Source organism: Pan troglodytes, chromosome 3 (genome assembly GCF_028858775.2).
Source record: "Pan troglodytes isolate AG18354 chromosome 3, NHGRI_mPanTro3-v2.0_pri, whole genome shotgun sequence".
Classification (NCBI taxonomy): domain Eukaryota; kingdom Metazoa; phylum Chordata; class Mammalia; order Primates; family Hominidae; genus Pan; species Pan troglodytes.
Window position 1 is genome coordinate 58,963,675 of NC_072401.2, and position 25,540 is coordinate 58,989,214.

The 25,540-nt window shown below is 40.5% G+C and overlaps 1 protein-coding gene across 2 annotated transcripts in view; it reads right to left on the reverse strand.

The window, feature by feature from the left end:
• The window catches only part of SLC4A4 (solute carrier family 4 member 4), a 475,003-nt gene that overhangs the window by 380,009 nt on the left and 69,454 nt on the right, over positions 1-25,540 (reverse strand). Inside the window, exon 1 of one of the 2 annotated variants that reach the window (XM_517243.8) lies at positions 4,453-5,085. The exons of the other annotated variant lie outside the window; for it this stretch is intronic. The gene's annotated coding sequence lies outside the window, so the exon portion shown is untranslated. Of the gene's footprint in view, positions 1-4,452; positions 5,086-25,540 lie in introns of those variants that run through there. 2 annotated transcript variants of the gene reach the window in all.

Here is a 25,540-nt window from a genome sequence, read left to right on the forward strand (position 1 = left end):
TACCTTTTCCACACAATTATCCACAAAGTAAAAATACAAAACTCCAAAATATCGGTGGTTATTTATTTCCTTTAACATCCTAATTTCACTTAATTTCTTTCTATGTTCATTCTACATGAAAAACAAAAGTTAGCTCTCAAGATGGTAGCTAAAACTGGTACACGCAAACTGAAAATTCTTCTCTCATGAAATACTCCCTGGATTGCAGAAACTGAAATAAAGTTGCGGCAAGTGGGCACTGCTACTGAGCAGTATTACCAACAGAAAATGGAAACCATCACTTTAAAACAGGATAAACTTTTATCTGCTTTAGTATCTTCTGCTGTGACTAAAAGGACATTCACCCATTCATTGACAGTCATTCGACAAACATGTATCACCAGTCAAAAGATTAAAATACTCATTCCTACCTCCACCAATAATTTGTAGTTAAGTTTAAGAAAAGCATACAGAGTTCTCTTTCATAGTTTCCTCTTCATCTCAATAAGCATAACAATCCCTTATATTTACTTAGTTTTCAGGAAAGAAGAACAAGATGATGTTTTGGTTTACACAAACAACTACAGAGGCACATAGTTTCAACATTACTGTTTCTACCACTATCTTTTTCCAATACAGAGGCTCCTAAATGTACGGTGGGTTATGTCCTGATAAGCCCATCATAAATTGAAAATGTTGCAAGTCAAAAATGTGTCTAATACACCTAACCTACCAAACATCATAGCTTAGCCTAACCTACCTTAAATGTGTTCAGAATATTTACATTCGCCTACTAGGCAAAATCATCTAACACAAAGCCTAACCTATTTTACAAATAAACTATTGGATAGCTCATGTAATTAATTGAATACTGTACTGAAAGTGAAAAACAGAATGTTGTTACCAGTACTCGAAGTATAGATCCTACTGAATGTGAATGCTTTCACACCATTGTAATTCTGAAAAATTTTAACTGGAACATAATAAGTCTGGAACCGTCTATATTCAGCATCAAGTAAGACATTATCATTAAGGAATAAAATTATTGGCATCATTAGGAAGACTGGAAGAAAAAGTTTTATCTCTCCTTTGCCACAGCAAGTAAATAAAGCCATTAGCATTTATACACTTGTTCATTTTTTAGAGACAGGATCTCCCTATGTTGCCCAGGCTGAGGTGCAGTAGCTATTCACAGGCACAATTTAATACCAATTTTATGGGCACAATTTTAGAGCACATGACAGCCTCGAACTCCTATGCTTAAGTGATCCTCCCAACTCAGCCTCCAGAGTATCTGGGACCACTGCACCTGGCTCTCATTGTATTTTCAATGTCTTGTTAGAAATGTCATTGCACTGCTGAGACTACCAAATGCAATAAAAGCCATTGCCACAGAAGTATTACAAAAGTAGTTAATATGGCTTCCGACAAAATTAAATCAGCCACCTCTACAAATGAGTTGTGTCTGTGTGTGTGTGTGTGTGTGTGTGTGTGTAAACATACATAGACAGAACTGAGTAAAGGAGAATCCATCCCTATTGCTGGAAAAATAACCAAAGCTGTGCACTGAGGATAAAAAGATCATCTTCATGTCAGAAGAACAGCAGCATATTTTCCATTTTTGTGACCCAAACGTATCAAGAGTTTAAATATTGGGAGAAAGGCAAAATGTATTTGGAATACAACTTAGCTGACCTCAAGTAAAACTTTATTCCTCCTTTCCTCTAAGATTCCTACATTATGTAAAAGTAGTAAGATCCAGTTTTGTAAAGTCTTACTAGCTTCCTGGATGTTCTTTATCCATTTTGCTAAATGACTCCCTAAAAATACATAAATTTCGTAAGTCACAGGTTGTCCTTGGAAACAGCATCAACTGAGATCCATGTTCTGCTTATAGCTTCCTTTGTCCCATCAAATCATGCATTCTGATTCCTTCATTTAGCAATCAAGAAAAAAACACTTAGAAATGTTAATCATCATTAGATTTTCCTCTTCTCAGTTTGTTCTTTCCACTCCCAATCTTATCTATCAACTCCGGTCTTAGATTTCATTCATATTATTTTAAATAAACACAAAGAAACTCCAAGAAACAGATATGTATCTCGCCACACTTAAGTCCAGCAGAGTCTCTCAGGACGCTTCTCCTCTAACAATAGCAGTCCTCATATGAGGTCTACAGCGCTCACAGAGGCAGGCAAGGAATCCTGTTTATTTACATGATTCACCAGCTAGTGTGAATTTCTTTAAGTGTTGTCTTTTCCTTTAAGGTGTAAGCTATGGCCAGATATCACTCTTGTTATCAGAACAAGGGATCAGAACCTCAAAACTGTATCTGCCAGCACTCAGCGAAAAATGAGATTACCATCAGGGCCTACTGGAAGTTGTCCCAAAGGTTACCCGATTTCTATCGCATTATTCCTCTAAATCTGATTGCCTTTATTTCTTTCACACAACATTTTTGTAAATCCAAAATGTCTCTTAATCATTTAGAAGACTGAAATCATAGTACTAACATTCAAACATCTAAAATTATTTAATATTGACTACGTGAACTAAAATACATTAATCTAAACTGAGAGTACATTCTGTCAATCTCATTGGGTAAGGTGTCTAATATATGTTTTTAAGTCTCCAGAAATGACCCCAAAAGAGCAAATCGCACCAAAACCCTCATTCTGAAGTACACTTAAATCCAAAATGTTGGGGGTTTCTTAGTTTTCAGTTTTTTTAACATGCCTGGGACTATCAAAATATCCCATCTTATCCTTGTCACCCCCACTCCTACAAATGTTCTCTGCCTCAACAGCTCATAATGTAGTGGTACTGCTTTCCTGTCTTCATCTACATATATGAGAGTTTCTTTGTCATCTTACTTGACAGTGTGGGATACAGTTAAAACAAATCATTCAATTTCAAGATCTACCACAAAGACCAGAATCCTATCAGTACTTTTAACTTTAAAATGAAAGTAAAAGTTTTTTCTCAGCTATAAAAGCTATAGAAAAATAAACAGGCACACTTCCTTTGAATGAAGTTATACTAATATCTTCAGTCTAAGTACTAAAATGACCATGTAAATTATTTACATGCTAATATGAAAGACACAAGAAAGAGAGCTGTAGTCAGAAACGTTTTCAAAAGACATCACATTGGCTATAAAAAGCTACTGAATATTGTTCTAATGGCATTGACCAATCTACTGAAATCACAATGAAAAAAAAAAAGCCCAAATGAGCAATGTACACTTTAATTAATTTAATTCAGGTAGTATTACAACTCCAAGTCCCAAGATACAAGAAAAAAGAGAAATACAGTACAATACAGTGTCTCTTAGGAAAGGAACTGTTGCAGGATTTGAGACAATGAGCGTTTAGTACAGCCCAGTGTTCTTGATTTCTCATTAGGAGCAACTTTCCAGGGCACTGAAGCGAACCAGGAAAATAAATGGGGAGGGTAAGCCAAAGGGGTCGCTGCTCTTCAGTGTCAAGTTGGAAAGAGCTTGCTGCGATCAATTATGCTGAGAAGGTAGGGCCTTGAGAGGGAAGGAAGGGTAGAAAAAACAGTTTTACAGGGCGCTGAAAAAAGTGACAGAACAGAGGTAGAACTGCTTCCTCCATCTTTCACGTCAAGTTCAAGGTTTCTTTTTGTTCTATAAGAACTTTTGTCTTTATGGTGCTTGCTGCGGTTTGCTGATGTAGTTCCCAGGTCCTGCCTTCCTCTGGTGACTTATTAACGGACTGGCAACGGCTGAGTAAAATGCACTTAAGAAAAAAGAAATCACCTCTCTTTGCCAAGACTCACATGCTGCCCAGTACCTGAGGAAGAGCTCCGCTGTCGCTGGCCAAGAGAAATTCCAGTTTAACCTATGCCTCCCCTAGCCAAATCCATTGCAAATAAATGTGTGTGTGCCACTTGCAGAGAATCTGCCTGACTCACCCCCCCGCCTTCGGCGTGCCAGGGAGAGATGTAAATGCTCCGTCCTGGGGCTGGCAGTGAAGTGGGGGCCGCGGCCTCCGTAGCACCGAGAGTCCCCAAATCTCCCCCTGTGATGGGTTTAGGGATGTGTTCCTCTCAAGCAGGTGCCTGGTCACAGGGCGACCACCCAGGCTCACAGCAACACACGTGTCACTGAGCCCGAGCCCAGCCCGCCGCAGAACTGGCCCCGCAGTCCTCGTCAAGACGCCCAGTTGCGCGCAGGGGACTTAGCAGTGAGGGAAAAGCAGACCACCCAAACTCTTCCTCTAAACCCTAAGAAGGAAAAAAAAAGTACTTTTCCGCGGAAGCAGCCTCCACACACCGCCCGCGCCCAGCTCAGGGGATGCCCGGCCCGCAATTGACCTCTCTCTCCCTCCCAGGAGCGCGCTGAGGCCGCCTGCGCGCCCTACGGAATCGGCCCCGGGCCCGCGCCCGCCTCCGCCTTGGAGCGAGGGACCCCATCGACCCTCCCGGCAGCTGCCGGGGCCAGGCGCTCACCTCCTGGGGTCTGGCTTCCGTCGCTCCTCCAGTTTGGCGGCGGAGTGTGGGGCTGCAGCGGCCACTGCCGCCGCCGCCGCCGCCTTCGCTGCCACCGCGGCCGCCGCCGCCACCGAAGCGCTGCCCGGCGCGCCGCCGGGGTTGGAGGCTGGGGGGCCGCGGAATCCCTGGAGGCGCGAGCCCGGGACGCGGCGGGGCCGAGCCGCGGGAAGTTGTCTGCGCCGGGCGCGGAGTGAGCGGGGCGCCAGTCACCCGCGCCCAAGTGGTCACAACTTTGCCGCCTGGGTGGGTGCGCGCTCCGGAGAGAGGCGAGCGCGGGAGAGCGGGGCAAAGGCGCTGGGGCGGGAGGGTCTTCGGAGCAGGCAGGACTGCAACCTGAACGGCCCGCGAGGAAAGGGGAGAGGTAGCGCGGGGGGGGATGTCTACACGGCCCGTGTAGTGCGCGGCGAGCGAGTGTGTAAGAGCGCGGGCGTCTACTCTACTTTGCCTCCTGCAGCTCCTGCATATTTATGGGGATCTCTGATGTTCCTGCCAGTAACTAACACTGCAGCAGTGGAGCCCAGCCCAGGCGCCCCTCGGGAGCAAGCCGGGGTGCGGGGGCTCACGGAAGGCGGCCGCGGCGGAGGCTGTGCCGCGAGCGCGAGCCTGCGATCCATATTTAAAGCCGTAAGTGGCCTCGGCCGGCCCCCTGCCCTGCCCTCGCTCGCGCCCGCCAGCCCGGCCCCCACCGCTCCGGGCCGCTGCTCGGCGTCAGCCGCCCGGGCATCGGCAGCGGGGAGGGGCCTCGAGACGCGCCGCCTCCGCTGGGGGCTTGGGCTCTGTGCGCAGCGCCCGCCCGGAGCTGGCGGAGGACCCGGCTCCGGACCGGCCGCTCTTGCCTCCCGGGTTCCTTCTCTCTCACGCCCTGGGCTGGGTCCTAGGTCCAGCTTTTTGTCCTACTCAAAAGAGTTCCCCAGTGGGGAGAGCCTGTGCTTCCATGCAGAACTAAAATTGCGTGAGTTTCCCAGCTCAGATCACTCTTGACTCTACTTTATAAAACTTGGGGCGTATAGAGTGCTGCCATAACACAGTATTAAGTAATTGTTCACCTTTAACAAAAGATGTCTGAAGATAACGTGGTTGTCAACTGTGTCCTTCACTTATGTCACTGATGCCTTTCTGTCTTCCTTGGGAGTTAGGAAAACAGCCTTAGCAAAGTGATTATTTGTATTTATTCTGTTCCTAAGTCTAATAATGAGGTTCAAGTACTCTTTGCCAAGCAAATAATATATCAGTGATCCAGCACCATTGCCATCGGTAAACTATTGAATCATAAGTAAACCATTAAGATATGAACAGACTGTCAGCACAGACACACCATCTATTGTTCTGGGTACTGCTAGAGAGTAGTCACTTAATGGATTGCAACCACATGGTATATCATGCAAGTGTATATCATTTTCTAGTAATACATATTATATGTAATGTGTATGTGGACATCACTGACCAAACTGTGTTTTCAACAGTAGCCACCAAAATGCATAAAGCTCAAGAGAAATAATTTAACATACCAACTGCTCCTGGTTCCCAGTATTTCTTCAATACAAAGCTATAGCTTATAGGACCTCCAAGAGAAAAAAAAATGAGGGTAGGGAGGAAATAATTTGAGGACAGAGGCTTTTCTTTCTAGTATTCAAAACTGGAAGAGATCCAGAGATCCATGGTGCCTCACCAGTGCTTGGAAAGCAGGTATGGAGCTTGTGTCTTTTAAAAAGTTTTTATCTTTAAAACCCTTAGTTAATGCTCAGAAGGCACAAGGAAACACCCCAATCTGATGTTTGAAATTAAAATGTACTGTCATGTGTCTGTTGTCACATCTGGCTCACATATATGTTCACACATTCTACAAAACCCAGTGCAGTGATATATCACTGGGAATTTTTCATGGGAAACTCAAAACCAAAGATAAAACAAAAATTTAGCTTTAAAGTTTTCACCTAAATCATTATATTCTGTTTCTAGGCTAATGTTAAAATTAACTTTCACTCCCTGAGCAGGCAGTTAGCAAGAATCAGCAACCGCAAAGTAAGCTAACAGGCAAAGGGAAGTCACTTTTGTATTAAAAATTTGCCACTGCTGTTCAGCAGTTTTTCACACTGTGGATTATGTATTTCAACATAGCTGGCAATTTCTCATTATAATCGTGAAGCAGCCATGAACACTCAGTGCTGGTGAATAAGAAAGAAAAAGTCCAAGAAACACATTTTTCAAGCATTCTGCTGCAAAATATATCAAACTCTCCTTCACATAAGTTAAATAGGTAACTCCTGAAGGCATTTCAGTACAAAGATTGGCAAGAATTTACCCTAAAAGGAGCATAAAGTTGGTTTGTGGGGTGGAAGGCAGGGAGACAATGAGAGTACTATAGAGGTGAGATTTGGTATGTGTCTTAAATTAATGAGAAAAAGAGTCTTTGGCAAAGCGTTGACAACCTCTGTTATCATTTTCATTACTTGATGTTTGCTATCCCACAATTAAAAGAGTGTTCTATTTCCTTTCCTATTGATTAGTGTCCAGTAGTTGAGATATATGTGTTTTCCTTTGAAAGGTCATTGATTAATTTTTCTTATAAACTCTGCATGTGATCACTTTCGATTGCTTTTCCGGGTGATAACAATGAATCCTGAGATTTTTGTTCACCTCTCCTAAAACTTGTGCTATGTCTCTTGATTCTCATAAGCACAAAGAAAGATTTATTAGTTCTTTTTGTCTTGGGGTTCACACGGCTTGGTGACAAGAAGAATGAGCAGAAAAACTGATGGAATTAGAAAAATGGTGTAAGTAAGCTTTACTGATAATGATTTGTTTACTTTTTAATCAACAACTCTCTGTACTAAAGGACTTCTTAGAATACCAGCCCAGTACTTAGCTTATTAATCAAATTTCTTTCGTATCATCCAAGGTCCTAATAGGCATCTAAAGAAAACAGAAAGGAGGAAGGACCTTTGTTTCGATGACAAGCACCATCTAGTGGCATCAGGTGATGACGACATAATGTCTCTAAGAAGAATGAAGATGAAAGTTTTCGGTAGTCCAGGCATTTCTGGTCGCTTATAGGCATGACATTCTTTGATTCTAAAACAAGAAGTTGTATGTAGTAGAATAATGCAATTGATCGGCCCTGCGTTGATTATTGAAAGTAAGGTGCCGATGTGACCTGCGGATAGGATTATTAGCATAGAATTTTCTCAGTATTTGTGTGACTGAATAGGTCCTTAAAGACTCTGTATTTAAGTTTCCTCATTACATAAAATAGGAAGAGTGATGGCTTGTCACCAGATGTTATCTGTAAAGCACTGTGTTCAACAAAGAGCAGAATCCATAAATATAACTATTATATTTGGATTTTTTCACTATTAGGAAAAAAGGTGAAAAATATTGTTGGATGTTTCTCCTGGAGTTATACAAAATTATAACATTCATAGGCATTTCATATTGGGGCCTAAACAGAAAGGTGGTAGGAGATAACGTTACAGCTTGTTACTATAAACGTCAAAGACTGATCAGAGATGTTTGTCAATATCAAGTCCTTTTTAAATAGGTGGCTCATTGGCGAAAGTCTGACCAACATTTTGCTACACAGAATAGAGATTTTCTTTGTGCTGATATTTGTTTGGACTTGTAGTTGTTTGCAACAGAATGATCATTAAAGTTGTCACTCTGTATCAATTTTGTTAACCACTTCATTGTGTAAGAGTAAGAAACGAGAAAAAGCAACTTTTGTTCTTCTCATTCTAAAACCAATCTGGGATGAAAGATAGATAGATATAGATCGATAGATAATAGGTCACCAAAGGCCTCATTTTTGTTTCACTTACACTCCACGAGTATTCATATTCAGTCTGGCAAACTCTTGAATACATTCAACTAATCTAGATTTATAATTAACATTCTCTTCCTCAAACCCCAGGTTTAAAAATACCTGTAGCCCCTTTTTATGAGGAGAGAATGAAGGTGAACACAGTTTTTGGAAGCTGTCAGCACAGCATGAGCTGGGGAAAATAATTTTATTTGGTTAAACGTGTGTCCCAAGTTGCTTCACAGCTTTAGCAACTGAGCTCTCAACCATATCCAACTGTCATTTTTAAAACACATGCCTGAAGTCAAATATCAGTAGAGGGTTCTAACTTCTGAAAACAGGAGCTTATCTCAGTTAATGTCAAGGAAGGCAGGTTATTTAATCTGAGTCTCAGTTCCCACAGCATTAAAATCAAGGCGCTTAAGATAATACCCCAAAATTCGGCAATTCCAACAGGATACCAGAATGATTTCCTCTAATAAAATTGAACAATATGTGATAGAGAAATATGCAAATCTTTCAGAAATGGTGTCAACATATTTATTACGAAAGCTCTGTTTAATAACCTTAGGCCAATGTTTCAGCCCCTTCCTCCTACAGGAATTCTCCCATAGATCAGCATAACACAGGACACAGACCTCTCTGTTTGGAAGGAGAAGGAAAACTTAAAATGAGCTACTAAGCCACTAAAACCCAGGCCCCTGATTTAAAAGATTGGTCTGGTTTTAGGTACGGTGGTAGAGAATTATGTTAGACTTCTCTATCAGAACAGACTCTTGGGGCCCTTGGACTCTCATAATGTGAGTGTGTGTGTGTGTGTGTGTGTGAAATGTACATACGCGTGATCAGACTAGCGACTTCCCAGACACAGAAAGGTGTTTTTTCCTTTGTATCCCACTGGCTTCCTGCCTCCTTGGGAATTGAATGGGCCTACATGGCAGGCCACTTAAAAGCTGTTCCTCCTTTTTGGCCTATGGACCAAGTCATGCGGATTCAGCTGTTCCATTGCTTGGAGACAGGTTTCCCTATGGACTAACCGACCACCAGATCCAACTGGCCTATTACCGTTCACATCCCACTGGTCTGCTCTTTAGACCAGGCCTATCTTGGAGACCACAGTACCTCAGTCTCCTTGCAAGTAACAAAACAGTTGATGTTGCTAGTACCCATCTACCAGACTCATGTCTTCACGGAAAACACTGCAAATCAAAATCTGAATATTAAATGTTGGCTCCTTTTTCCCCTCTGCTTAGGGAAAGAGCACTCTGAGCAAATGTGCCTTCATGGCATTTCAATTTACCAGTGCCAACCAAAGGATGCTCAGTTCTACCACAGAATATGGGGCATGGTTGGGTCATCCATTCAGTCAACCAATATTTATTAAGAACCTACTTATTTTGTGTCAAGAACTCTTCTGGGTGATGGATTCCTAGAACAAGAAAAGTTCCTGCTTCATGGAACTTACAAGTAAACAAATAAGTGGACAAAATAATGTCCATTATCTTGGAATGCTAAATGCAATGAAGTGATAAATGCTATGAAGAGGGTGTCCAACTGTCCCAGGTCACATTGCCAATTTACCCCTGTTATCCTTCTATAATGATAACAGCACTCCCTTTCACCTCAAAAGGAAGACATAGTGAGAAATTGTAGAATCCCTTTAGCCCTAGAAGAAATAAAGCACAGAGATGTGATAGAGTTGACAGGGCAAGGGATAGCTGCTTTCAAGTGGGGGGGTCAAGGAAGGTCTTTCTGAGATAGGAATGTTCGAGGACAAATCTGAATCAACAAGACATAAATATGAAAAATTGTAAAGGCAACTTGACAGTACAAACAGCATCTGGCATGGTGCCTTACACATAGTAGGAACTCAGTAATTATAGAATGATTGATGGCATTCCTTCTTTTTTGGAACATTAAAAATAGAGAAGCATACTTACCCAGGATATATTTCTATTAAGACAGATTTCAGGCTTCACAAATTCCTTATGACATCATTCTTCTTACACAATAACATTGGGACTCTATCTGGGTATTTATTTGCATGTGCATAAAGCATCTCTTGAAGGATACATGAGCAATTAAAAGCACTATTTGCTTCCAGGAAGGGGAACTAGAGAAGGCATAGGGAGGAAGACTTATCACTGAATCATTCATACTTTACAAATTATTTTTTATTATACTTTAAGTTTTAGGGTACATGTGCACAACGTGCAGGTTAGTTACATCTGTATACATGTGCCATGTTGGTGTGCTGCACCCAGTAACTCGTCATTTAACATTAGGTATATCTCCTAATGCTATCCCTCCCCCCTCCCCCCACCCCACAACGGGCCCTGGTGTGTGATGTTCCCCTTCCTGTGTCCATGTGTTCTCATTGTTCAATCCCCACCTATGAGTGAGAACATGTGGTGTTTGGTTTTTTGTCCTTGTGATAGTTTGCTGAGAGTGATGGTTTCCAGCTTCATCCATGTCCCTACAAAGGACATGAACTCATCATTTTTTATGGCTGCATAGTATTCCATGGTATATATGTGCCACATTTTCTTAATCCAGTCTATGATTGTTGGACATTTGAGTTGGTTCCAAGTCTTTGCTATTGTGAATAGTGCTGCAGTAAACATACGTGTGCATGTGTCTTTCTAGCAGCATGATTTATAATCCTTTGGGTATATACCCAGTAATGGGATGGCTGGGTCAAATGGTATTGCTAGTTCTAGATCCCTGAGGAACCGCCACACTGACTTCCACAATGGTTGAACTAGTTTACAGTCCCACCAACAGTGTAAAAGTGTTCCCATTTCTCCACATCCTCTCCAGCACCTGTTGTTTCCTGACTTTTTAATGATCACCATTCTAACTGGTGTGAGATGGTATCTCATTGTGGTTTTGATTTGCATTTCTCTGATGGCCAGTGATGATGAGCATTTTTTCATGTGTCTGTTGGCTGCATAAATGTCTTCTTTTGAGAAATGTCTGTTCATATCCTTTGCCCACTTTTTGATGGGGTTGTTTGTTTTTTTCTTGTAAATTTGTTGGAGTTCAATGTAGATTCTGGGTATTAGCCCTTTGTCAGATGAGTGGGTTGCAAAAATTTTCTCCCATTCTGTAGGTTGCTTGTTCACTCTGATGGTAGTTTCTTTTGCTGTGCAGAAGCTCTTGAGTTTAATTAGATCCCATTTGTCAATGTTGGCTTTTGTTGCCATTGCTTTTGGTGTTTTAGACAGGAAGTCCTTACCCATGCCTATGTCCTGAATGGTATTGCCTAGGTTTTCTTCTAGGGTTTTTATGGTTTTAGGTCTAACCTGTAAGTCCTTAATCCATCTTGAATTAATTTTTATATAAGGTGTAAGGAAGGGATCCAGTTTCAGCTTTCTACATATGGCTAGCCAGTTTTCCCAGCACCATTTATTAAATAGGGAATCGTTTCCCCATTCTTGTTTTTGTCAGGTTTGTCAAAGATCAGATGGTGGTAGATATGCAGCATTATTTCTGAGGGCTCTGTTCTGTTCCATTGGTCTATATCTCTGTTTTGATACCAGTACCATTTTGTTTTGGTTACTGTAGCCTTGTAGTATAGTTTGAAGTCAGGTAGTGTGATGCCTCCAGCTTGGTTCTTTTGGCTTAGGATTGACTTGGCAATGCGGGCTCTTTTTTGGTTCCATATGAACTTTAAAGTAGTTTTTCCAATTCTGTGAAGAAAGTCATTGGTAGCTTGATGGGGATGGCATGGAATATATAAATGACCTTGGGCAGTATGGCCATTTTCATGATATTGATTCTTCCTACCCATGAGCATGGAATGTTCTTCCATTTGTTTGTATCCTCTTTTATTTCATTGAGCAGCGGTTTGTAGTTCTCCTTGAAGAGGTCCTTCACATCCCTTGTAAGTTGGATTCCTAGGTATTTTATTCTCTTTGAAGCAATTGTGAATGGGAGTTCACTCATGATTTGGCTCTCTGTTTGTCTGTTATTGGTATATAAGAATGCTTGTGATTTTTGCACATTGATTTTGTATCCTGAGACTTTGCTGAAGTTGCTTATCAGCTTAAGGAGATTTTGGGCTGAGACGATGGGGTTTTCTAGATATACAATCATGTCATCTGCAAACAGGGACAATTTGACTTCCTCTGTTCCTAATTGAATGCCCTTTATTTCCTTCTTCTGCCTGATTGCCCTGGCCAGAACTTCCAACACTATGTTGAATAGGAGTGGTGAGAGAGGGCATCCGTGTCTTGTGCCAGTTTTCAAAGGGAATGTTTCCAGTTTTTGCCCATTCCGTATGATATTGGCTGTGGGTTTGTCATAGATAGCTCTTATTATTTTGAGATACATCCCATCAATACCTAATTTATTGAGAGTTTTTAGCATGAAGTATTGTTGAATTTTGTCAAAGGCCTTTTCTGCATCTGTTGAGATAATCATATGGTTTTTGTCATTGGTTCTGTTTATATGCTGGATTATGTTTATTGATTTGCATATGTTGAACCAGCCTTGCATCCCAGGGATGAAGCCCACTTGATCATGGTGGATAAGCTTTTTGATGTGCTGCTGGATTCGGTTTGCTAGTATTTTATTGAGGATTTTTGCATCGATGTTCATCAGGGATATTGGTCTAAAATTCTCTTTTTTTGTTGTGTCTCTGCCAGGCTTTGGTATCAGGATGGTGCTGGCCTCATAAAATGAGTTAGGGAGGATTCCCTCTTTTTCTACTGATTGGAATAGTTTCAGAAGGAATGGTACCAGCTCCTCCTTGTACCTCTGGTAGAATTCGGCTGTGAATCCATCTGGTCCTGGACTTTTTTGGTTGGTAAGCTATTAATTAGTGCCTCAATTTCAGAGCCTGTTATTGGTCTATTCAGAGATTCAACTTCTTCCTGGTTTATTCTTGGGAGGGTGTATGGGTTGAGGAATGTATCCATTTCTTCTAGATTTTCTAGTTTATTTGCGTAAAGGTGTTTATAGTATTCTCTGATGGTAGTTTGTATTTCTGTGGGATGGTGGTGATATCCCCTTTATCATTTTTTATTGCATCTATTTGATTCTTCTCTCTTTTCTTCTGTATTAGTCTTGCTAGCGGTCTATCAATTTTGTTGATCTTTTCAAAAAACCAGCTCCTGGATTCATTGATTTTTTGAAGGGTTTTTTGTGTCTCTATTTCCTTCATTTCTGCTCTGATCTTAGTTATTTCTTGCCTTTTGCTAGCTTTGGAATGTGTTTGCTCTTGCTTCTCTAGTTCTTTTTTTTTTTTTTTATACTTTAAGTTTTAGGGTACATGTGCACATTAGGGTGTCAATTTTAGATCTTTCCTGCTTTCTCTAGTGGGCATTTAGTGCTATAAATTTCCCTCTACACACTGTTTTGAATGTGTCCCAGAGATTCTGGTATGTTGTGTCTTTTTTCTCGTTGGTTTCAAAGAACATCTTTATTTCTGCCTTCGTTTCGTTAGGTACCCAGTAGTCATTCAGGAGCAGGTTGTTCAGTTTCCATGTAGTTGAGCAGTTTTGAGTGAGCTTCTTAATCCTGAGTTCTAGTTTGATTGCACTGTGATCTAAGAGACAGTTTGTTATAATTTCTGTTCTTTTACATTTGCTGAGGAGTGCTTTACTTCCAACTATGTGGTCAATTTTGAAATAAGTGTGGTGTGGTGCTGAGAAGAATGTATATTCTGTTGATTTCGGGTGGAGAGTTCCGTAGATATCTATTTGGTCCGCTTGGTGCAGAGCTGAGTTCAATTCCTGGATATCCTTGTTAACTTTCTGCCTCATTCATCTGTCTAATGTTGACAGTGGGGTGTTAAAGTCTCACATTATTATTGTGTGGGAGTCTAAGTCTCTTTGTAGGTCACTAAGGACGTGCTTTATGAATCTGGGTGCTCCTGTATTGGATGCATATATATTTAGGATAGTTAGTTCTTCTTGTTGAATTGATCCCTTTACCATTATGTAATGGCCTTCTTTGTCTCTTTTGATCTTTGTTGGTTTAAAGTCTGCTTTATCAGAGACTAGGATTGCAACCCCTGCCTTTTTTTGTTTTCCATTTGCTTGGTAGATCTTCCTCCATCCCTTTATTTTGAGCCTATGTGTGTCTCTGCACCTGAGATGGGTTTCCTGAATATAGCACACTGATGGGTCTTGAGTCTTTATCCAATTTGCCAGTCTGTGTCTTTTAATTGGAGCATTTAGCCCATTTACATTTAAGGTTAATATAGTTATGCATGAATTTGATCCTGTCATTATGGTGTTAGCTGGTTATTTTGCTCGTTATTTGATGCAGTTTCTTCCTAGGAGCTCTTATAGGGCAGGCCTGGTGGTGACAAAATCTCTCAGCATTTGCTTGTCTGTAAAGGATTTTATTTCTCCTTCAATTATGAAGCTTAGTTTGGCTGGATATGAAATTCTGGGTTGAAAATTCTTTTCTTTAAGAATGTTGAATATTGGCCCCCACTCTCTTCTGGCTTGTAGAGTTTCTGCCAAGAGATTAGCTGTTAGTCTGATGGGCTTCCCTTTGAGGGTAACCCGACCTTTCTCTCTGGCTGCCCTTAACATTTTTCCTTCATTTCAACTTTGGTGAATCTGACAATTATGTGTCTTGGAGTTGCTCTTCTCGAGGAGTATCTTTGTGGTGTTCTCTGTATTTCCTGAATTTGAATGTTGGCCTGCCTTGCTAGATTCGAGAAGTTCTCCTGGATAATATCCTGCAGAGTGTTTTCCAACTTGGTTCCATTCTCCCTGTCACTTTCAGGTACACCAATCAGACCTAGATTTGGTCTTTTCACATAGTCCCATATTTCTTGGAGGCTTTGTTCATTTCTTTTTATTCTTTTTTCTCTAAACTTCTCTTCTCGCTTCATTTCATTCATTTGAGCTTCCATCACTGATACCTTTTCTTCCAGTTGATCAAATCGGCTACTGAGGCTTGGGCATTTGTCACGTAGTTCTCATGCCTTGGTTTTCAGCTCCATCAGGTCTTTTAAGGACTTCTCTGCATTGGTTATTCTAGTTAGCCATTCATCTAATTTTTTTTCAAGGTTTTTAACTTCTTTGCCATGTGTTCGAACTTCCTCCTTTAGCTCGGAGTTGTTTGATCATCTGAAGCCTTCTTCTCTCAACTCGTCAAAGTCATTCTCTGTCCAGCTTTGTTCCATTGCTGGTGAGGAGCTGCGTTCCTTTGGAGGAGGAGAGGCACTCTGATTTTTAGAGTTTCCAGTTTTTCTGTTCTGTTTTTTCCCCAACTTCGTGGTTTTATCTACCTTTGGTCTTTGATGATGGTGACGTACAGATGGGGTTTGGTGTGAATGTCCTTTCTGTTTGTTCGTTTTCCTTCTAACAGTCAGGACCCTCAGCTGCTGCAGGTCTGTTGGAGTTTACTGGAGGTCCACTCCAGACCATGTTTGCCTGGGTATCAGCAGCGGAAGCTACAGAACAGCAGATATTGGTGAACAGCAAATGTTGCTGCCTGATCATTCCTCTGAAAGTTTTGTCTCAGAGGAGTACCCGGCCATGTGAGGTGTCAGTCTGCCCCTACTGGGGGGTGCCTCCCAGTTAGGTTACTCGGGGGCAGGGACCCACTTGAGGAGGCAGTCTGTCTGTTCTCAGATCTCCAGCTGTGTGCTGGGAGAACCGCTACTCTCTTCAAAGCTGTCAGAAAGGGACATTTAAGTCTGCAGAGGATTCTGCTGCCTTTTGTTTGGCTATGCCCTGCCCCCAGAGGTGGAGTCTACAGAGGCAGGCAGGCCTCCTTGAGCTGCAGTGGGCTCCACCCAGTTGGAGCTTCCTGACTGCTTTGTTTACCTACTCAAGCCTCGGCAATGGCGGGCGCCCCTCCCCTAGCCTCACTGCCACCTTGCAGTTTGATCTCAGACTGCTGTGCTAGCAATGAGCGAGGCTCCGTGGGCATAGGACCCTCCAAGCCAAGCGTGGGATATAATCTCCTGGTGTGCCGTTTGCTAAGACAGTTGGAAAAGTGCAGTATTAGGGTGGGAGTCACCCGATTTTCCAGGTGCCATCTGTCACCCCTTTCTTTGACTAGGAAAGGGAATTCCCTGACCCCTTGAGCTTCCTGGGTGAGGCGATGCCTCGCCCTGCTTCAGCTCACGCTTGGTGCGCTGCATCCACTGTCCTGCACCCACTGTCCAACAATCCCCAGTGAGATGAACCCCGTACCTCAGTTGGAAATGCAGAAATCACCCGTCTTCTGCATCACTCACACTGGGAGCTGTAGACCGGAGCTGTTCCTATTTGGCCATCTTGGCTCCACCCCCACTTTTTAAAAATTTTAACTGTGCACATAGATTGCTTATTTTTAAATGAAATTTGGATTTAAAATATATAAATTATTCCATTTATCTGCCTATGGATAGTTTTCCATATGAATAAGTATATAATTTAAACATAAGCCTACCTGATAGATTAATACTTTTACAAACTATGACACAGTGGCTACTGAGACACCAGTGACAAGACTAGAATGTCTAACCCCTTTCATAGTTATTGGATGTTGTTCAGTCCCAAAAGTATTTGCTCACTTCCCACCTGGGCTCCATTCAAATCAGTGTCAAAAAAGGACAAAAAGATTTTCGGAAGGAAATTGCTGTAATCCCAAAATCTGGGGAGGTTGAAGCATGAGGATTGCTTGAGCCTGGGCTACAGTAAGCCATAATCATGCCACTGCACTCCAGCCTGGGCAAAACAACAAGACCCTATCTCAAAAACAAATAAAAGAAAATGTGTTGCTTTTTTCATTATAAAAGCAATGTCGTTTTACTTTTAAATCATCATAAAATAGAGAAAAATAGGTGGAGTGGCAGTAAAAAATATATCTTTCTGAGAAGACTTTCATATTTTTACATATTTCCTTTGCATAATTTAGATTTGTGGTTTCCAGTTGATTGACCATACTGTATTAAAAAATGGTGTGTGGGCCAGGTGCGGTGGCTCACACCTGTAATACCGGCACTTTGGGAGGCCGAAGTGGGTGGATTACTTGAGTCCAGGAGTTCGAGACCAGCCTGGCCAACATCCTGAAACCTTGTCTCTACTAAAAATACAATTAGCTTGGCGTAGTGGTGCACACCTGTAATACCAGCTACTTGGGAGGCTGAGGCACGAGAATTGCTTGAACCCGGGAAGCAGAGACTGCAGTGAGCTGAGGTCATACCTCTGTGCTCAGAGGCAACAGAGTAAGACTCTGTCTCAAAAAAAAAAAAAAAGTGTGGTGTAGTCATTGAGCCTAATTTTGAGTGAGGACAATCTCTTTTGTCATAAAACACAAATTTTAAGAGATGTGGCTAGGAAAAAAAAAGGAAATTGGTTCCATCTTTTCAAACCCAGTTCATAGCTGTTGTACTTTTATCTAAGCACAATTCCAGAATTTCCCTTCTGTTTATAAAAATTCCAATGGAATAAGCTGTCTATTGACAGTTTCTGCTATCTGGCAACTAAAATATTGATAGCCTCATTAACAACAGTAAAAATAATAATATGGCCAACACTTACATAGCCATTCCCATGTTTTAGGGTCTGTTCTAGTAAATTAACTCATTTAATCTTGATAAAAATCCCCTTGTTAGTAGTGGTATCACTTTCTTTCTTGTTGTTTTATTTATTTTTTGGTGGTATTACTTTCACCTTCACAAGAAGCTATATGTGTATCAGAACTCCCTACATTTTCATACGTGGTCAACTGTTTCAGATTTACTCAAAATTTGAGGGAGCTTGGAGTTGAGTTGGATTGGTCTTTCTCGGTCAATTTAAACATCTGGTCCAGAAGGGTTAGATAATTGTTGGGGATAGCCAGGCGCAGTGGCTTATGCCTGTAATCCCACCACTTTGGGAGGCTGAGGCAGGCAGATCACGAGGTCAGGAGACTGAGACCTGGCTAACATGGTGAAACCTGTCTTTACTAAAAATACAAAAATTAGCCTGGCGTGGTGGCATGTGCCTGTAATCCCAGCTACTTGGGAGGCTGAGGCAGGAGAATCACTTAAACCCAGGAGGTGGAGGTTGCAGTGAGCTGAGATCGTGCCACTGCACTCCAGCCTGGGTGACAGAGGGAGACTCCGTTTCAAAATAAATTAATTAATGAATTAATAATAAAAGATAATTGTTGGGGACATCCACACAATAGAACACCTAAATTACATCTACTTCTCTCATTTCAACTGAACCTGACAGAGCACAGATATACTGATATCAATACCTACATATACTTCTGAGATATCAGCTATCCAAAAACAGAATTTTGGAATTTGGAAATACTAGACTTTGATTTTATTTCTTTTTTATCTTGACTACATTTTGCCACAGCTATCTCACATGAGAGTTTCAATGGTTTTTTCTTCTACCTTCTGTCACAGGTATGTGCTTTCTATCTGCAGTCCTTCCTATGGGGTGCACAGTAGAAATACAACATATAGTTTTGAAAGTCATTAATAATTTCCCATGCACTGGTAACACCATGGTATTTGTTTATAATATACTGTATAGAAAAACATAGTACAGACAGTACTACAAAGTACATATAAGGCTCAGTACTATACACAGTTTCAGGCATTCACTAGGGATCTTGTAAAGTATCCATAGTGGTTAAGGGGAGGACTACTGATACTGTGACTTTAGCTTTTTGGTTTTTCATTATAAAATAAGCAGAGAAGGGAAATCTTTTTCTTGGTGTTCTGATGGTGGTGCTGGTGTTTGGTATCTAGGCGCTGAGCCTGATGCTAGTAATCTTCATCCCTAAATTAAAATTTGAGACTTTTATCTGTTTACAAAAAAACTAACATTTTACTCAGAATTACACAGAAATTAGTGACAAAGGCCAACATATCTCTTCTCATTCAGCAATTTTTACTTGCTTAAACTTAAAGAAGATTCATATTCTGCAAACATTTGTCAGAAAATATCTGTGCTAAGCCAGGCACGGTGGCTCACGCCTGTAATCCCAGCACTTTGAGAGGCTGAGGCGGGCAAATCACAAGGTCAAGAGATCGAGACCGTCCTGGCCGACATGGTGAAACCCCATCTCTACTAAAAATACAAAAATTAGCTGGGCATGGTGGCATGTGCCTGTAATCCCAGCTACTCAGGAGGTTGAGGCAGGAGAATCACTTGAACCCATGAGGCAGAGGTTGCTTGCAGTGAGCCAAGATCACACCACTGCACTCCAGCCTAGCGACAAAGCAAGACTCCGTCTCAAAAAAAAAAAAAAGAAAAAGAAAATATCTAGGCTAGAATATGTAATGGTAAAGAAGGAATTGGAAGAGGGAGATTGTTTCTGAATTATTGATAGGTAAATTCCTTTCCTCTCAAGTTTTCATCTAAGTGTTTAAGTAACTTTGATCCAAGGAAAGTAACCCCAAATTACTTCTCAATACTCAAATTTTTTCATAGGTGTGGTGATGTCTTGGAACCAATAGCCTGGCATCTTAGTCCAGGGAAGTTATTTAAAATAAATTCTAATAAGGAAAAAAGAATAAGAGACAAACAGAACAAAGTAAGAGTTCTAGACAACTCTCTCTGCCTCCACAAGTAGCCCTCAAATTTCATTACTGCTTCTTTGATTAAATTAAAATACAGAAAGTATTGAGTATTTATTTAACACTTTGCCTATCCTGGCAAGAGTAAAAGACATTCCATTTAGAGAAACAACTATTCAAAAGCTTCTGCTGACATTGCAGTTACTATTTGGAATAAAGATCAGAATAATCAAGTAGATGGAGGTGATTTTTCAGAGAATGCAAAAGAAAATTTACATACTAGGTATAGTGGTGCTGTACTAATAAACTGCTTTCATAATCTTGCTTTAGCATAGACCACCAGTCAAAGCAAATGGAAGTCACCCCAGGTAATACTAAAAAAAGTTTAAGCAAATGAATTCAATGCTGCATTCAATCATTATTAATACTATATAGCTACTGTTGTCAAGTATGTCCTAATTCCCATGGAAACTAGACAACAGGATAAAAATTACCCCTGTTCTACAATTGAGGGAACAGAGGCTCAGAAACATCAAGTGACTGACCTCAAGTCACACAAGTACCAAAGTTACGAAGCCAGGGTTCTGTAACTAGGCTTAGGCCCATGCTCTTTCTACTATACTGTGCCTTCTCAATCTACCTGTAGGAGGTACATAAAGAAAGTTGGCACCACTTGGTCCTTGATGGATAAAGTATGACCTCCCAACATCCACACTCTCCTCTCCACACTCTCCATTTGCAGTCCAGCCTGCACGCAAAGCCACGTTAATTTTCCTAAAGTACTGTTTTGATGAACCTCCTACCATTCTTCAGAAAAAAAACAAAACAAAACAAAACAAACAAAAATTTTTCAGTAGTTCTTCATCAACTATTGAATGAAATCCATGTTATTTAGCTTGGAGTTAGTAGCATTTCATGACTTGGCTTCAACCAGCTGTATTTGCTACTGATCCCATACACAGTTTGATTCTCCACTTAGCCTAGATTTCTCACCATTTTCTAAACATGTATTTTATTTTCTTGGTCCCAGAAAATACACGGCTCATGCCGTGTATTTTACAAGGAATGTCTTTATTTCCTCAATTTTCATCTCTACCTATTAAAAGCCTTATTTTAAAATATCCAATTTAAATGTTGGCCTAATCAATATTCTCCGATTAGTTCAGCCCTAAAGACCTCTCCTCCATACTGATAGCATTTAGACTATGCCACTTAAATGTCACCAACACCATCACCAGTATTGAGGATTTTGGTATATGTTTCTTATATCCCCCACTAAATTTTAGGCTCTATGAAAGTAGGAAATGTGTCTTATGCATTTTTACATTATTTATCTCCTCTAGAACAGTCCTATGCACATAGTAGGCTCTCACTAAAAGCTGAATGAATAAATAAAACAATTAATAAATGAAGTTAATAATGTTTACAAGTTCAATTATAGTAAAAGCCCCCTTAATAGGTAATATTGAGACCAAAAAGACTTGTAAGTTTTAATTCTTCTGTGACTAGTCATGTAAAAGTCATCTTTTATATTCAGCTATTGGCTTGAGTAAAATATGGGTAAGTTTTCATGAGAAATTAGACTTAAACATGTAATTTTCCTCTTGTTTTAAACTGTGTTTCATTTATTCATTCAAAAAATATTTATGGAATGCCTATTATACACAAGATTCAGCAAAGTACTGAAGAAACAGGGATGAGCAAGATAGACAAGGCCACTGTCTTCACGAAGCTTAACTTCTAGTTGATAAGAGAGGCAGTAAACAAGTAAACAAACATATAAAATAATAAGATAACTTCTACTATAGAAATAAATAGGATGATAAAGGAGAGAGTAATGAGGTAGAATATTTAGATTGGCTGGTCAGGGAAGGCCTAAGGAGGCAACAGCTCACCTTAAAGGATCCAGCCATGCAGAGCATGTTGGGGAATGTGCTCTAGGCAGAGAAAACAGCAGATTCAAAGGCACTTGAGGGTTGAGGAACGAAGGGAAATCGGTGACGGTAGAGCACAATGAATGAGCAGAGAGAGTGGTGATGAAATGAGGTTTGGAGAAGGAGGCAAGAGACAAATCTTGCAGGGTTTTGTAAGTCTAGGAAGGAATTAAGATCTTATTCCAAATGCAATCAGAAACTACTGAAGATTTATAAACAAGGGTGGCACATGATCAAATTTAGAATCCGGGAAGTTCATTCTTAGAACTGAACTGGCAAGAAGGCCCTTGCCACATGCTGACACCTTGATCTTGGACTTCCCAGCCTCCAGACCTGTGAGACAATATATTTCGGTTCATTATAAATTACCCAGTCTTATTGACAAAGTGAAGAGACAACCCACAGAATGGAAGAAAATATTTGCAAACTACCCATTTGACAAGGGATTAATAACCAGAATATATAAGGAGCTCAAACAACTCTATAAGGAAAAAACTCGAGTAATCCAATTTAAAAATGGGCAAAAGATCTAAATACGCATTTCTCAAAAGAAGACACACAAATGGCAAACAGGTATATGAAAAGGTGCTCGACATCATCGATCATCAGAGAAATGCAAATCAGAACCACAATGAGATATCGGCTCACCCCAATTAAAATGGCTTTTATGTAATATAAATTAGTATAACCACTATGGAGAACAGTTTAGAGGTTCCTCAAAAAAATAAAAATAGAGGCTGGCATGATGACTCACGCCTGTAATCCCAACACTTTGAGAGGCCAAGGCAGGTGGATCACCTGAGGTCAGGAGTTCAAGAACAGCCTGACCAACATGGTGAAACCCCATCCCTACTAAATAAAAAAAAAAAAAAAATAGCCAGGTATGGTGGCGCATGCCTGTGATCCCAGCTACTTGGGAGGCTGAGGCAGGAGAATCTGGGAGGTGGAGGTTGCAGTGAGTCAAGATTGTGCCATTGCACTCCAGCCGGGGCAACAAGAGCGAAACCCCATCTCAAAAAATAAATATAAATAAATAAATAAAAATAGAGCTGCCTTATGATTCAGCATCCCACTCCTAGGTATATACCCCCCCCAAAAAAAAGGAAATCAATATATCGAAGAGGTATCTGCATGCCCATGTTTATTGCAGCGGTGGTCATAATAGCCAAGATTTGGAAGCAACCTAAGTGCGCATCAACAGGTGAATGCATAAAGAAAGTGTGGTACATATACACAGTGGAGTACTATTCAGCCTTAAAAATGAATGAGATCCTGTCATTTGCAGCAATATGGATGAAACTGGAGGTCATTATGTGAAGTGAAATGAGCCAGGCACAGAAAGGCAAATTTCACATGTTCTCACTTATTTGTGGGAGCTAAAAATCAAAACAATTGAACTCATGGAAATAGTAGAAGGATGGTTACCAGAGGATGGAAAGGGTAGTGGGGATGGTGGGGGAAAGTGGGGAGGGCTAATGGGTACAAAAAAATAGAAAGAATTTAAAAGACCTGATATTTGCTAGCACAACAGTTTGACTATAGTCAAAAATAATTTAATTCTACATTTAAAAGAGGCCAGAAGCAGTGGCTCACGCCTGTAATCCCAGCACTTTGAGAGGCTGAGGCAGGCAGATCATCTGAGGTCAGGAGTTCGAGACCAGCCTGGCCAACATGGTGAAACCCCATCTCTACTAAAAATACAAAAAATTAGCCAGGCACAGTGGCGTGGGCCTGTAATTCCAGCTACTTGGGAGGCTGAGGCAGGAGAATCACTTGAACCCAGGACGCGGAGGTTATGGTGAACCGAGATTGCACCACTGTACTCCAGCCTGAGCAACAGAATGAGACCCCATCTCAAAAAAAAAAAAAAAAGTATAATTGAATTGTTTGTAACACAAAGGTTAAATGCTTGAGGTAATAGATGCCCCATTTACCCTGGTGTGATTATTACACATTGCATGACTATATCAAAATATTTTATGTAACCTATAAATATATACACCTACTATGTAGTCACAAAAATTATAAAAATTTTTAAAAAACAAATAAATAATTTCAAAAAATAAAAAAAGACATTACCCAGCCTTAGGTATTCTATTTTAGCAGCACAAAACAGACTAAGGCAGGGGTGAGGACTGAAGATGGAGAGAAGTGAATAAATTTGAAAGACATTTTGGAGGTAGAACTAAGTGAACTTGTTGACACATTAGATGTAAGAGTTGAAAGAACAAGAAAAATCAAAGGTGACTCCTACATTTTGTTTTGGAAATGGTGCCATTTTCTAAGATGGAGAAACTTGAAGACCAACAGTGGGGAAGACAAAAATCACTGTTTCGATTTTTGAGGAAAGAGAAAAAACTATTTTGAACATAAGAAGTTTGAGATGTCTATTAGACATCCAATTCTAATAAATAATCAACATCACAAAAATGTTAACATTTCACTTTTAACATAACACTTACATTCTCCTGATTGTATACTCACTTTTTCTTTGGCCAATGTCGCAGATTATATTTCCCAAAGAGGGTCTCCCTAACATCTCCACTTCCACATCCTCTTCTCTGGTGTGACCTCGCCACTCCCCTTTCAAAAGACAGAGTCTAATTCTCATCTCCTTAAATCTGGATGTACTTGGGACCGCTTTGACCAATACAGCACGGTGGAATAAGGCTATGTGGCATAGATGATGCAGCTACTACTTTGTTTGCCAGAATAGCCATGCTTGGAGACTTGAGCTGCTGTATAAGAAACCCAATTGTCCTAATGCTACCTTGCTTGGCTCCAAGCCAAGCTAGCTGGAGTGGCCACATGGAGAAGCCACCTCTCTGTAGGTAGTCTGGTTAGCAGCTCTAGTCTTCAAGTCTTCCCAACACAGGCATATGTGAGTCAAGGAACCTCCAAATGATTCCGACTCCCTGCCATCAAATCACTCCAGCCCTCAAATCTCTTCAGCTGGAATCCTAACCACTATGAAGAATAAGCAAGCCATTTTGCTGTGCCCTGTCCTATCCCACAGAATCTGTGAACATAATAAAATGCTTATTGTTGTAAGCTACTAAGTTTTGTAATAATTCATCAAGCAGCAGTGGTATTCAGATCAGCCAGTTACTCAAACATTCAAGGAAAAAATACATCTGAACTATAATCCTATCTGCCTGTACAGTTCAACCCTACATTCTAGAGAAGCATGCAATCTCCAAACAAAATTTTTAAACTAAATGTCATTTCACTTACCCAAATGAAGTTTAAATAACTGTGTTAGTGGTAACTATGAGACAGACAAGGAATCTGAAGCTCAGACATAAATTGGGCACTTAATTCTTCTTGGAAAAATTAAGTTTGATAGTACTGTGTATTCAAATTTCATAAAAGCTAGAGTCAAAGGAAGACACATTTTAAAACCCTGATGCATATTTCAAATCTCATGATTTCATTTACATTCCATAAGCAGTTTTCCTGCAGATATCTCTAAGTTCACATAAGTAGAGCTACAAATAAAATAGACTGCTTATGGATAAAATTATTATGTATGCCAAACAGGGCATTGGAACACAAAGCTGTTTTGTTTACACTGTATTTTTTTTATTAACACCCAATATTTTCTCTTCACCTTTCTTATGAGACCTGTGAACTAAGAGAATTTGGTCTTTGTTATTAGGATAGTTCTTTCAAAAGAATACCTTGATTTGAAAACTGTTTTAATGCAACAAACTAAACTTTAAAAGTATATTATTTTCCTAGGAATTAGGACCTGCTATCCTTTGAGTGAATAAAGTCAATTTGTTTTGCCTCTACAACAATCAAAAATATTTAGTGGCTGATCACTCCTTCATATGGGTG